The 13,596-nt window shown below is 45.9% G+C and overlaps 1 non-coding gene across 1 annotated transcript; it reads left to right on the top strand.

The window, feature by feature from the left end:
- Nucleotides 1-6,865: 6,865 nt before the first annotated feature.
- Nucleotides 6,866-6,972, top strand: LOC131923011 (U6 spliceosomal RNA). Its single transcript, XR_009382468.1, has one exon. It is a non-coding gene; the product is annotated as a U6 spliceosomal RNA (small nuclear RNA).
- Nucleotides 6,973-13,596: the final 6,624 nt, after the last annotated feature.

The raw sequence follows: 13,596 nt of genomic DNA, 5'->3' as shown, positions 1-13,596 counted from the left end.
TTCTGATCCAGGTGACAGAGGAAACAGAAAACTAATGAAGTCAAACATGGTAGATGATTTAAATGTTCTTTAACAAAAACCTTTATCCAGTGCCTGTAATAGCCACTTAGTGTGCCAGACCACACACCTTTGGTCACTTAATTCTTACAAATGCCCTGAGGTCTTGTGCTCAAGTTTCTTTTACATTGAGGAAACTTGTATTGTCAATACCTTGACCAATGTTATAAAAGATGATATTGAAGAGGTCAAGGAACCAGTGCCAGAGGTTAATAAAGGAAAGAGCTGGTACTTCATCTTAGACCTTTAAACTCCAATATACCAATTGACCTTGAGATGTTCTTCAAGGTTATTATTACAAAAGACATGCCAAGGAGTTGGAAAGGGCACTGACTGCTCTTCCAGAGGACCTGGGTTCGATTCCCAGGACCCCCATGGCAGTCACAACTGTCTGTAAATAGTCTCAAGTGACCTGATGCCTCTTCCGGTTTCATCAGGCACTGTACACACGTGGTACACATGCACACATGCAAGAAAAAAATCCATACACATAAAACAAACAAATAATGTTTTAAAAAATGCAACTCTCATTTATGACTCTGAGATTCATTATTTCAGCTAAAATCTGTTAAATAGTTGGGGCTGACTCTATTCTCAGTACTAAGGTAAACTGTAATTGAGTAGACCGGGTCCTCAAAGATGAATTTTAGAAGATATAAAGCCTTTCCCAGAAAGGGCTTACAATCTCACTGAAAAGTCAAAAGTATGTGGGTGGCTGGCGAGACGGCTCTGAGTGTAAAGGCGCCAGCGGCCGAGCAGACAACCTGAGTTCAAGGCACAGAAACTTCACGGAGGAGGGGTCCTGTCTGCACACTCCCACATGTTGTCCTCTGACCTCCACACATGGCTGTCTTTTGGATCAGTGAACAGACCTGACCAGTAAAATAAGAGGATGTTGAAGAGGTCAAGGAACCAATGCAGAAGGTAGAACAAGACCAGATTGGGAGCTAGAGTGAAGTGGGCAGGAGAATCCTTGTCCCGGCTCTTGATACGCTCAAGTGCTTAAGATGGATTATTATGAAGATTCTGGGAGACACGAGAGTGAATGAGCCAGGGACCGTCTTCAAACTGTCAGGTTTTAACAGGATGACCCCTCAGTGCTTTATTCAACAACAGAGTATTCTATTTCTACATTGGACATTTGCTACTGCCCAGTGAGTACACACTTTTCTCACACTTTTCTCCCATGTTATTTTTGTTTGGTTGGTTGGTGGAGCTGAGTGTGTTGTTATGTTGTTTTTGTTTGGTTGGTTGGTCGAGCCGAGCTGGTGGCGGGTGGTGCACGCTTTCAATCCCAGAACCCAGGAGGCAGAGGGAGATGGATCTCTGAGTTCAAAGCCCGCCTGGTCTATAGGATGAGTTCCAGGACAGCCAAGGCTACACCGTGAAACCTGTCTCAGAAAACAACAAAAAAACACAAACAAACAAACAAAAACCTGGCTCGAGGCAAGCCTGTAGAGCATTTCATTTACTAGTGATTGATATGGGAGAGCATAGCCCGTTGTGGGTGGGGACACCCTTAGGCTAAAGGTCCTGGGTTCTATAAGAAAGCAGGCTGAGCAAGCCATGGGAAGCAAGCCAGTAGGCAGCACCCCTCCATGGCCTCTGCCATCAGCTCCTGCCTGTAAGGATTATGTCCTTAATTATGTCACCAGCCTCCAATGGTATCCCAGCCTAAAAAGCGGGCGTGCTCTTTCTGTGTTCTCTCTTTCTGTATCGCCTCTCCTTCCGTATTCTCCCTCCTCCACTTGGTCTCTCTCTCTCTCTCTCTCTCTCTCTCTCTCTCTCTCTCTCTCTCTCTCTCTCTCTCTCTCTCAATAAGGCTCTAGAAAGGTAACCATGGCTCGTGACTTCCGTCACCCAATACATCCAGCACTCTCCTGCGGCGGCCAGCCACTTAACCAACACTGCCCTACTTGAGTTCCTGCCCTGACATCTTCAATGATGAGCAGTGATGTGGAAATGTGAGCCAAATAAACCCTGTCTCCCTAAATTGCTTTGGTCATGGTGTTTCATCACAGCAATAGTAACCCTAAGACATCTGCTTCTCCTCGTCCAGCGTACTGGTGTGCCATTTAAGTTAAGCTAAGTTTTCTCATCTATTCTGTTATCCAGCTTTTGGTTTGTGAGAGTTTTTTTGTTATTGTTGTTGTTGTTAGCATAAATACCATTGTGTATCTAGGAGATCTGGAGCCTCAACAGGGACTCCAGCCTTTTTGAAACTTACAGAAGTAAAGTCTTTCTACTGGGGTGGAAACTTCACAAATGACAGGACAGGACACATTCCCTAGGGGAAGTCTTTGAATGATAGTACAACACTTCCAAAGGACCCATAGAGAAATGTTATAAAACAGCTAGAAAAGTGTCTCGAATGCAGCGAGGCTCCCACAGCACATTCAAAGGACCGTAGGCTATGTGAATCTAAGAGAAGGAGACTTTCTATCTCTTTTGTAATTACATCTCTTCCCTCCCCTCTCCTCCCTCCAATGCCTCCCAACATGCTGAGCCTATTGTTGTTTGTGTGTATATAATTACAGGGCTGGCCACTTTATATGGGATAATTAATTTGGGAGCTCATTTCTGGGAGAGGTTAAGTCTCTCTTAGAAGTTGCTAGTTGGGACTGGAGAGACGGCTCAGAGGTTAAGAGCACCGATTGCTCTTCCAGAGGTCCTGAGTTCAATTCCCAGCACCCACATGGTGGCTCACAACCATCTGTAATGAGATCTGGCACCCTCTTCTGTATATATAATAAATAAATAAATCTTAAAAAAAAAAAAGAAGAAGTTGCTAGTTGCCTGTAGGTCTTGTCTAGGGGTGTGACCCCATGAGATTTCCTCCTTCCCCATTTTTCAGGGACTATGGGGGTCCAGCCCCTTGATAGTCCCCTCCTAGGGTCCAGGAAGAATCTACAACCAGCTGATAATTAATCTTTGAAGAAAAGAAATGAATCTATGTACCCGGAACTCCTTAGTCCAATACATTGTATTATTCTGTCAATTTTCTCTCTACAAGCTTATACTCTGCTCTCATTTTTAGCTCCTTTCTTGCCCAATTTCTCTTTACATTTATCTGCTGTCCCCTCTAGGTTCTATCTTAATTCCTTCATCTAGTTCTGCCCCTTATAGGTTCTCATCCATCTAGTTCTTTCCCATCTTAGCTCCTCTCCCATCTCTTTCTCTCTCATCTGTTCTTCCTCATCTTGTTCTTCCCCATCTGGCTCTTCCTCATCTTCCATCTCGTTCCTCTAGTACTCTCTTTTAGCCCTTCAATCTAGTTCTTCTCCATCTCAGTTTGTTCCTCTCAAGTTCTTTTGTTTGTTTGTTTGTTTGTTTGTTTGAGACAGGGTTTCTCTGTGTAGCTTTGCACCTTTCCTGGAACTCGCTTTGTAGACCAGACTGGCCTTGAACTCACAGAGATCTGCCTGGCTCTGCCTCCCGAGTTCTGGGATTAAAGGCGTGTGCCACCACTGCCCGGCTTCCTGTCAAATTCTTACCCATCTAGTTCTTCCTTTCTCTTTTCTCTTCACCATCCTCTCGTGCCCTGGGAGTCCTGGTATATATACACTTACAAGCAGTAATCCCTTGGCAGTGTAAAGCCAGGCTTCCAGGGTCAAATGGAGGGGTGATAAGAATCACATAGAAGGGCAGTAATTGTTAATTATCATTTGCAACCCAAAAGGGAAGTGACTAAAGGGGAAATGAATTAACTAAAGGCTAAATTCGAGTAATATCTAAGAAGAGGGAGCTTATGTGCTCCACTATAGTCTTAAACGTGATTGGTAGAAAATGTTAAGAATCTATAAGTTGCTAGGTCGGTGGGAGAAAATAAAACTGCCTTCGTTTTTCCTGTGGCTCTTATCTGCCCAAGCTATCTTCCGTTTTTTTTCTGCAGGGTGGGGGAAAGCGTACTTGGTCACTAGGCAACCTGTGTACAGCTGGATGCCTCTGGTGATAGTTAAAGGGAGATCTGAAACCAGAGGTAAGGTTTGGGAAAGGAGGAAGTTAAGCTTAATTGGCACATCTGCCAGGCCTTCTCAAACAGGTAGCCTGGATGCTTAAGTCTGTTCTTAGAGAGTACAGAGGTATCTCTGATAAGTTACTTTCCTCCAACTGGAGATGGACCTGGCTGGATGCTGCCAATGATAATAATTACAGGGAGCCTTGAACTGAGCATAGCTGTCAGCACAGAAGGTTATCTAAATATTCCTAGAAGTGCTTAGGTAAGGAGTTAGCGGTCTATAAAGTTAGTAAGGTTGTATAAGAAAGGAGGGTCCAAGCTAAACTGTGTAAAGCTATTATTTAACGTCCACCTGACCTAGGCGGTGTCTCCTTGTGGAATTTACCTTAAATCAGGAGACTTGCATGTAAACTGTTATTACTGCTAGTCCTTGAAAGTGGCCAAGGCAGATATCTGATTCCAGAGAAAGCCTTTCCTGAGGCTGTTCTCCAAATACCTGGAATGTGTATGTCCAGAGAGTGATCAGTCCACACTGCTAGCCCTTCTTAGGGAAAAGTCAATTGGGAAAACTATGAAGGCACACATGATTTTCATAACAGAAGACAGCTGATATATAACAAGCCAAATAACACCAAAAGGTCCCTGGAATGTGGCTTCCTCTGGAGGAATTCCTTGATCCCTCCAGGCAGTGACTTTGCCATAACCAGCATATGATACATTCCTGCGGCCCGCAGCACTCATTAGCAAGTCTACTGATGCTGCTGTGCTCAGGTCTTGTGAAGACAGCCGTATTGTTGGGGTATCATGGGTATAGCTTCCCTTGTCATTTCTAGGAGACAGTCTTAGAGCAGGCGTCCTGGTCCTCTGGCTCTTATACTCTTTCCTCCCGCCTTCCATGATGTTCTCTGAGCTTTAGGTGCAGGAGTTGTGTTGTAGATGAGTCCATCGGGGCTTGACTCTGTTGATCTCTGCATCATGACCAGTTATGGTTTTCTGTAACGATCTCTGCTGTAAAAAGAACCTTTTTTTTTTCTCGAGACAGGGTTTCTCTGTGTAGTTTTGGTGCTGTCCTGGATCTCGCCCTGTAGACCAGGCTGGCCTCAAACTCACAGAGATCCGCCTGGCTCTGCCTCCCGAGTGCTGGGATTAAAGACATGCGCCACCACCGCCCGGCAGAACTTTTTTTGATGAGGGGTAAGAGCTACATTTACCTGTGGGTATAAGGATAAGTTTTAGATTGTAGTTAGAAATTGTGCTGGTTTAGTAAAGTGGTTGTAGTAGGTTAAGAAACGCAGATCTTGGGCTGGAGAGATGGCTCAGCGGTTAAGAGCACTGGCTGCTCTTCCAGAGGTCCTGAGTTCAATTCCCAGCAACCACATGGTGGCTCACAACCATCTGTAATGAGATCTGGTGCCCTCTTCTGGCCTGCAGGGATTCATGCAAGCAGAGCACTGTATACTACATAATAAATAAATAAATAAATCTTTAAAAAAAAAAAAAAAGAAATGCAGGTCTTTGGGGGTGGTGGGGGGAGGCGGTGTTCGATACAGGGTTTCTCCGTGTAGCCCTGGTTGTATTGGAACTTACTCTATATGTCAGGATGGCTTCGAACTCAGAGATCGGCCTGCCTCTGCCTCTGGAGTACTGGGATAAAAGGCGTGCGACACCACCACCCAGTTAAGAGATTTTTGGAGTCTTAAAGATTATCGTAAGAGCCCAGCAGTGGTGGCACATGCCCTAATCTTAGCACTTGGGAAGCCAAGTTTGAGGCCAGCCTGGCCTACAGAGCTAGTTCCAGGACAGCCAGGGCTACACAAAGAAACCTTGTTTTGAAAAACCAAAAAAAAAAAAAAAAGTATCAGAAAAAATTCCAGCCAGACTAAAACTCAACAGGGAAGAGAAGAGCGGTGTTCTGCCACCTGGTGCCCATCTATGAAATTGCATCCTGAGACTTCCCAAAATCCACCAGGAAGTTTCAGTCTCCAAGACTGAAACCTTAAAGGTCTCCTACCAGGAGCAAACAGATGGTGTCTGTAAGGAACACATGTAAGGCCTAGGGTGAACAACCCTGGTCAGGAGTGATAAGCAATAGAATGATGTAAGTAAACCACAAATGGAGCTATGTGTGGAAGTAGGGATAAGACTAGAAACATAGCCAGGAAAGAATATAAAAGATGAAGCCCCAGACCCAACCAACAGAGCTCGTCAGGCCCTCGCGCGAGATGACTCTCCTCTGCCAGAGACGTGAGATCCTGTCCCCAGTGCAGACGTGGCTGATCTGAGGAAGGCTGACCCAAGATCCAGAGGAACAGACGTGGCGAGTCCGGACCTGTATACCCGGAGAGGTACTCCTGCTTCCATTTGGAAGACAGGATGAATATTGCTTGTAAACTTACTGTGTGAATAAATGAGTGTTATACCAAGTCTGAATCAAGAGTGATTATTCCTCCCCCGTAACTGGGGTATGTGCTCGCTACAGTGTCTTTGTCTATCTGGAAGAGTCTCAGCCTAAACAGCAGGTAAAACTGTAATTCACCATAATAAAATTTACAGATATGCTGGGTGGTGGTGGTGCATGCCTTTAATCCCAGCACTCGGAGGCAGAGCCAGGCGGATCTCTGTGAGTTCAAGGCCAGCCTGGTCTACAAAGTGAGTTCCAGGAAAAGGTGCAAAGGTACACAGAGAAACCTTGCCTTGAAATACCGCCCCCTCCCCCAAAAAAAATTTACAAATAAAAGTTATATTCTAAAGAAAACTAAATTGTTAATGAAATGTAAACTGTCCATTATTTTCTAGTATAGACACTCAAAAATATTCATTAGATTGAGAAAAACAGAATTTCCACTTTCTGTGCTCACTTCGGCAGCACACAGAGTAAAACCGGACCAATATAGAGAAGATTAGCTTGTTTCCTTCTCAAGGATGGCAAGCACATTCATGAAGCCGTCCAGATTTTTATGTTGTGGGGGGAAAAATCTATTTTCAACAAAAGATTTTTAATTTTCATTTAATGTCCCCCTCAGTCACAAAATAAGACTAAAAACAGGTACATGTACATCAAAACAATTAGTAAACCATAAAAAGAAGGAGGAGAGGAAAGATGAGAAACCAGAGTGGACCGAAGGACTGGCTGCTCAGGATCTGAGAGAAACCGGAGGGGAACTAAGGACCAGCTACACAAGGATCTGCGAGGGAGGCTGTGTTCACTTAGGGGAAATAGCTTGAGGGAAGGGATGAAAAGCAAAAGCTTTTTATTTATTTGGTTTTTTGAGGGTTTCTCTGGGTAGCCCTGAATTTGTAGACCAGGCTGGCCTCGAACTCACAGAGCCAATTTTCTCTGCCTCCCGAGAGCTGGGATTAAAGGTGAGCGCCACTGCTGCTGCCGCCGCCGCCGCCGCCGCCGCCGCCGCCGCCGCCGCCACCGCCGCCGCCACCGCCACCGCCACCGCCACCGCCACCCCGCCACCGCCACCACCACCGCCACCACCACCACCACCAACCAGCTATGCAAAAGCTTTTTAAACCGGGCGGTGGTGGTGCATGCCTTTAATCCCAGCACTCAGGAGGAAAAGGCGCAAAGCTCCACAGAGAAACCCTGTCTGGGCGGGGGGGGGGGGGGGGGGGGGGGGGGGGGGGGGGGGGGGGGGGGGGGGGGGGGGAGTTGCTTTGCATACTCACAAAGGAAATAAAGTAGTAACTCCCTTAAAAAATTATAGTTTCACATACTTGACCTCTGGTCCTCCTGGCATATCTGTACACATGTAAATGATGATGATATCAACTTGCTCATATTTATAATAACTAAAGGTGGCCAAACATGAATTATCCGTGGTCCGCAGACCCCTAAAAAGGACCAGTGAGTCTGTTATGTAATGATGTAGAACTGATGTCCCAAGCACATTGGCTCAGTGGTTAAGCTCACTTAGTGCTGTAGCTGAGGACTCAGGTTGAATCCCAAGCACCCACACGGCATCTCACAAGTGTCACTCCAGTCCCTGGGGATCTGACCCCTCTTCCTGACTTCTGCAGGCATCAGGAGCACATGCTATACACATACATATATATGCAGGCAAAATACTCACACACGTAAATAAGAAAATTGGGCCTGGGGGTGGTGGTGGTGGTGGGCACATACCTGTAATCACAGCACTTGAGATATTGAGACAGGAGGATTGCTGTGAGTTTGAGGCTAGCCTGGGCTATAGAAAGAGTATCATGCTGACATATCAAAACTGTCAAAAACAAAACAGATATAGAATAATAAAGTATGCTATCATTTTCTGTTAAAAAAAAAAGAGATCACATTTCCTTGTGTATACATTAATACATATTAAGCACACAGAAGAATCAGTATCATTGGTTGAATCTTGAGAAAATAATTAGGTACAAGGAAATGGGGTAATTCTTGTGAATATAATGTGTATTCGAAAACTAAATAAAAAATTAGGGGCCGAACGGTGGTGGCAAATGTCTTTAATCCCAGCACTCACTTGGGAGGCAGAGGCCCGGATCTCTGAGTTCAAGGTCAGCCTGGTCTACAGAGTAAGTTCTAGGACAGCCAGGTCTACACAGAGAAATCTGGGGGGGGGGGGGGGAGTAGTTGAGGTGGCACACTCCTACAATCCTAGCATTATTGGGGGCGGGGCAGTGGCAAGGGGACTAATTACATTCTAGACCAGCCAGGGCTACATAGCAAGACCCTGTCTCAAAAAAAAAAAAAAAAAATTAACAGGTTCCAGGACAGCCAGGGCTACACAGAGAAACCCTGTCTTGAAAAACCCCCAAAACCAAAAAACAATGGTGCCAAGCCACATGGCTCAGCAGATAAAGCCACCTGTCATCAATCCTGAAGATCTGGGTTGATCCCCAGGACCCACAAGGTGGAAGGAAAGAATCAGTTCTCACACATTGTCCTCTGATTGACACACAAGTGATTGTATACCCAAACACATAAACACACATGAGCACAAAATAAACAAGAGCCTGGAGAAAGGACTCCGCAGTTAAGAGAGCACACTGCTCTCACAGAGGACTGCGTTTTGGTTCCCAGCACCCACAGGATGCCTCACAACTCCAACTCCAGGGAGTCTGATACCTCTGGCCTCTGCAGGAATCTACATGCACGTACTGTCCCCCCAACACACATACATATAGTCAAAACTAGTCTTTAAAATAAAGAGACAAGTCGGGCGTGGTGGCGCACACCTTTAGCCCAAGTACTTGGGAGGCAGAGGCAGGCAGATCTCTGTGAGTTCAAGGCCAGTCTGGTCTACAAAGTGAGTTCCAGGACAGCCAGGGCTGTCACATAGAGAAACCCTGTCTTGAAAAACCTAAAATTAATTAATTAAAATAAAGAGATAAATAAATCAAATGTAATTCATTAAACTCAGTCAAGCAATACAATTTCTGAAGATGCCAGTTATGTTAGGCCACGGCTGTATCATCATTCAGGAGGCAGAGGAGGAAGAAGGATCTTAGTTCAAGGCCAGACTGCTCTACATAATGACACCCCCCTTTTAAACAAACAGACAAACAAACCAACAAAAAAATGCTGAAAATTATAAAGAATAAAAATACCCCAACCAAAGCCCAGTTGGAATTCCAATAAAATCTACAGTGCTTAGGGCATATCTCATCAGTGGAGACTGACTGGCTTGTGTGGGCCGTGGGCTGATTCTAGCAGTACAAACAAGAAAATGTGCTATGTCCAACTGTGTCTTGGGACTGGATTAGAATGGACGCTGTTGCAGCTGATCTGCTCTGTGGAGCTAGACTAGGAACCCAGGTAGTTCCTAACTAAAATTCATTATTTTGTTTATTTTATATGTATGTGTGTTTGCCTGCATGTATATGTGCCATGTGCATGCCCAGCGTCTGCAGAAGTCAGAAGAGGGTGTCAGATCTCCTGAAATTGTAGTTACAGAGGGTTGTGAGCCTCTCTGTGAGCTGGGAGCCAAGCCCTGGTCCTCTGGAAGAGCAAACAGTGCTCTTAATTGCTGAACCAACTTGTGAGACCAAACCAGGAACAATATACCTTTCAGGTTAGGGGTTCTTCTGTTTGCAGTTAAGACAGTCAAGAATAGGTTCCTGTTTGTCCTGAGTTAAGCCCTTGCAAGCTAAGATTTCTTTTTGCAATTACAAATAAGTTCCTGGGGCTGGAGAGATGGCTCAGAGGCTAAGAGCACTGGCTGCTCTTCCAAAGGACCTGGGTTCAATTCCCAGCACCCACATGGCAGCTCACAACTGTCTGTAACTCCGTTTCCAGGGGATCCAATACCCTCACACAGACATGCATGCAGGCAAAATGCAGGCAAAACACAAATGCACATTTGAAAAAAGAAAGAAAGAAAGAAAGAAAGAAAGAAAGAAAGAAAGAAAGAAAGAAAGAAAAAGTTCCTGTTTCTTAGATCTGTTGTAAACTGGAAAACATGTTTCTCAACCCACACTAAACTCGAAACCCCATTCACATGATGTATATTCTTAACCATGTTCCTTCCCTTTCGTTGTATTTTTCTAGCTGTTGTACATTGCTCTCTCCCCCCTGTGAACACCTTATCTCCCTTATAAAAAAGGCCAACAGGGCTGCACTCTCAAATCCTGATTTAGAGTAAGACAGCCGGCTGGCCAGTCCTGAGTGCACTCCAAAATACAGTTTGCTTTAACTGGACAGTCATGGACGTGGTCTCTTCACCTCACAATTCTCAGGTTTCACATACTCCAGGCCTCAAACCTTCTCTCTCTCTCTCTCTCTCTCTCTCTCTCTCTCTCTCTCTCTCTCTCTCTCTCTCTCTCTCTCTCTCTCTTCAAGACAGGGTTTCTTTGTGTAACTTTGTGCCTTTCCTGGAACTCACTCTGTAGCCCAGGCTGCCTTGAACTCACAGAGATCTGCCTCCAGAATGCTGGGATTAAAGGTGTGTACCACCACCGCCCGGCGTCTTTCTGTTTTTTTCACGACACAGTTTCTCTGTGTGGGCCTGGCTGTCCTGGAACTTGCTCTGTAGAGATCCACCTGCCTCTGCCTCTTGAGTGCAGATTAAAGGTATGCACCACCACCACCAGGCTCCTAAAACCTTTGTCAATGTATAGGTCCCCTAAGCAGCAGGGGTGGCCATATCTAGGGAGATATTAAAAATGCAAATTCCCCTGAAATCCGTGTTTCTCAGAATTGGGGGTTGGGGATGGGTCTGTTTAACCCCAGCACTCTGGAGGCTGAGGCAAGTGGAACTCTAGAATATGAGTTCTAGGTCAGTCTGGTTTACAAGATAAATTCCAGGAGAGGAGAGTCACAAGCTACAACATGATGAGACCCTGTCTCAAAACGTGAAGGCCTAGACTTGACTTTACAGGCTCCATCTTAAGGCAGGGCCACCATCTCAGACCACCTGCTGTACTCAGTTCCAGGAAGGACCTCAGGAATGTACCATGACAACTTGAACTGATACAGAGCGGTATCCTCCTGCAGACATCCTGTCTGCAGTTTACGGCCCTTGAAGATATCTAGATAATCCTGCTGAGCAGTCCAGATAATCCTGTTCAGTGGGTTGTGGTTCCGTGCCAAAAGTCTAATCCAATGGTTTCAAATGTGGCTTCGTGACCAAAGTCTAGACCAATAGTTTCAAAAAAATCACCTTGCCCCACATCCCTTCTGCCCAATCCCAAATTGCCAATTCCCGGCTTGTGGTTTTTCCCTATAAAAACTCTCTACACCTGGGCTCGTGGCCTCTGCCACATTTCCTTCCATCTGCCGGGCAGTGGCCCAGGTTGAACCTGAATAAAAGGACCCTTGTGTGCTTGCATCGGAAACCGGCTCCTTGGTGGTCTCTGGGGGTTTCTCAAAACGGGTACAACAAAAACAAAACAAAAAAAGAATTGTTTTGATGAGAAAAAAACGGGAGAAGGACTGAAGGAGAAACTGGGGTGTAGCTCAGAGGCAGAGTGCTGGCCTAGACAATGGAGGCTCTGAGTTCTCTAGTCCCAGCCCCTCAGGAATGCAGAAAAAGAGCGATAACTAACTAAAGCGAGCATGCTGGGAGTGTGTTCAAGGGGGCCCAGCCGAGAAACTGTGGACATGACTGCTCCCATGATGTAAGGGGAAGGTTTTCATCGTGCACAGCACCATCTGGAAAGGTCCATAGCAGAGAGAAGAGAAAGCAGACTGGACCTGGCCAGGGCTATGCAGGAGGAGGGGAAATGGGAGGAGATAGGGAACAGAGAGAGCGCAGTGAGAACTGCAGGGATAGGGGAAACCCTGCCTTTATAAAGAGAACAAAGGGAGCCGGCGGTGGTGGTGGCGCACGCCTTTAATCCCAGCACTTGGGAGGCAGAGCCAGGCAGATCTCTGTGAGTTCGAGGCCAGCCTGGGCTACCAAGTGAGTTCCAGGAAAAGGCGCAAAACTACACAGAGAAACCCTGTCTCGAAAAACCAAAAAAAAAAAAAAAAAGAGAGAGAGAACAAAGGGTATCTGGGAGGAGGGAAGCCTAGGGAGGCTAGTGTAGACTTTCAAATGTCTCACAAGTGCTTGTGACTAGGGACTGAGGGAGCCTGGAGGTCAGCATGGCACAGGTGTCTGTCAACAGAGCCCTGTGTCCCTTTGGCCCAGGTAAGGGAAAGGACTCCTTTTGTTAAAGGGGAACTGGTTTCACAAGTTCCTGAAAAATGCTGGCTTTTATCTAACTTCTACAAATCCTTCTATAGTATCGGCTGAAATGGGCCTAGACTCACTCAATTTTTGGACTGTCAGTGGGCCTGCCCTTTTGGGCAGTGAGGAATGGGGTACCCTTTGGACCTGTCAGTGAGCAACTACAGTCTATGTATAGCCTTAGCTACTAGGGAGGCTGAGGCAGGAGGATCACTTGAGCCCAGGAGTTGAACAGCAGACTGGGTAATTGTCTTGAAACAAAACAAAATAAATAACTGCTCTGGCCATATTTAGTGTTTTTTCCCGAGAGATACAAACGTTTGTGGGTTTTTTTTCTTTCTTTCTCTTTTTCTTTTTCTTTTTGTTTTGTTTTGTTTTGTTTTTGTTTGTTTTGGAAGGGTTTTCCTCCAACTTGTTCTGTAAACCAGGCTGGCTTCAAAATTAAGCTACTAAAGGACTGTGCTGGCTAGTCTTAGGTCAACTTGGCACACAAACTAGAGTTATCTGAAGGTGGAAACCTTAACTGAGAAAAATGCCTCCATAAGATGTGGCTGTAGAGCCGGGTAGTGGTGGCACATGCCTTTAATCCCAGCACTCAGGAGGCAGAGACAGGCAGATCTCTGTGAGTTCAAGGCCAGCCTGGGCTACAGAGTGAGTTCCAGGAAAGGTGCAAAGCTACACAGAGAAACCCTGTCTTGAAAAACCGGAGGGAAAAAGAAAAAAGACATGGCTGTAGGGCATTTTCTTAACTACTGATTGATGGGAAAGGGCCTAGTGAATTGTGGGTGTTGCCATCCCTGGCTGGTGGTCTCTGGTTCTAAAACAAAGCAGGCTGAGCAAGCCATGGTAAGCAAGCCAGTGAGCAACACCCTTCCATGGCCTCTGCATCAGCTCCTGCCTCAGGTTCCAGCCCTGCTTGAGTTCCTGTCCTGACTTCCTCCA

The sequence above is a fragment of the Peromyscus eremicus genome, chromosome 12 (genome assembly GCF_949786415.1).
Source record: "Peromyscus eremicus chromosome 12, PerEre_H2_v1, whole genome shotgun sequence".
Taxonomy (NCBI): Eukaryota; Metazoa; Chordata; class Mammalia; order Rodentia; family Cricetidae; genus Peromyscus; species Peromyscus eremicus.
The sequence above is the reverse complement of the archived record's forward strand: the minus strand, read 5'-3'. Positions and strand labels throughout refer to the sequence as shown.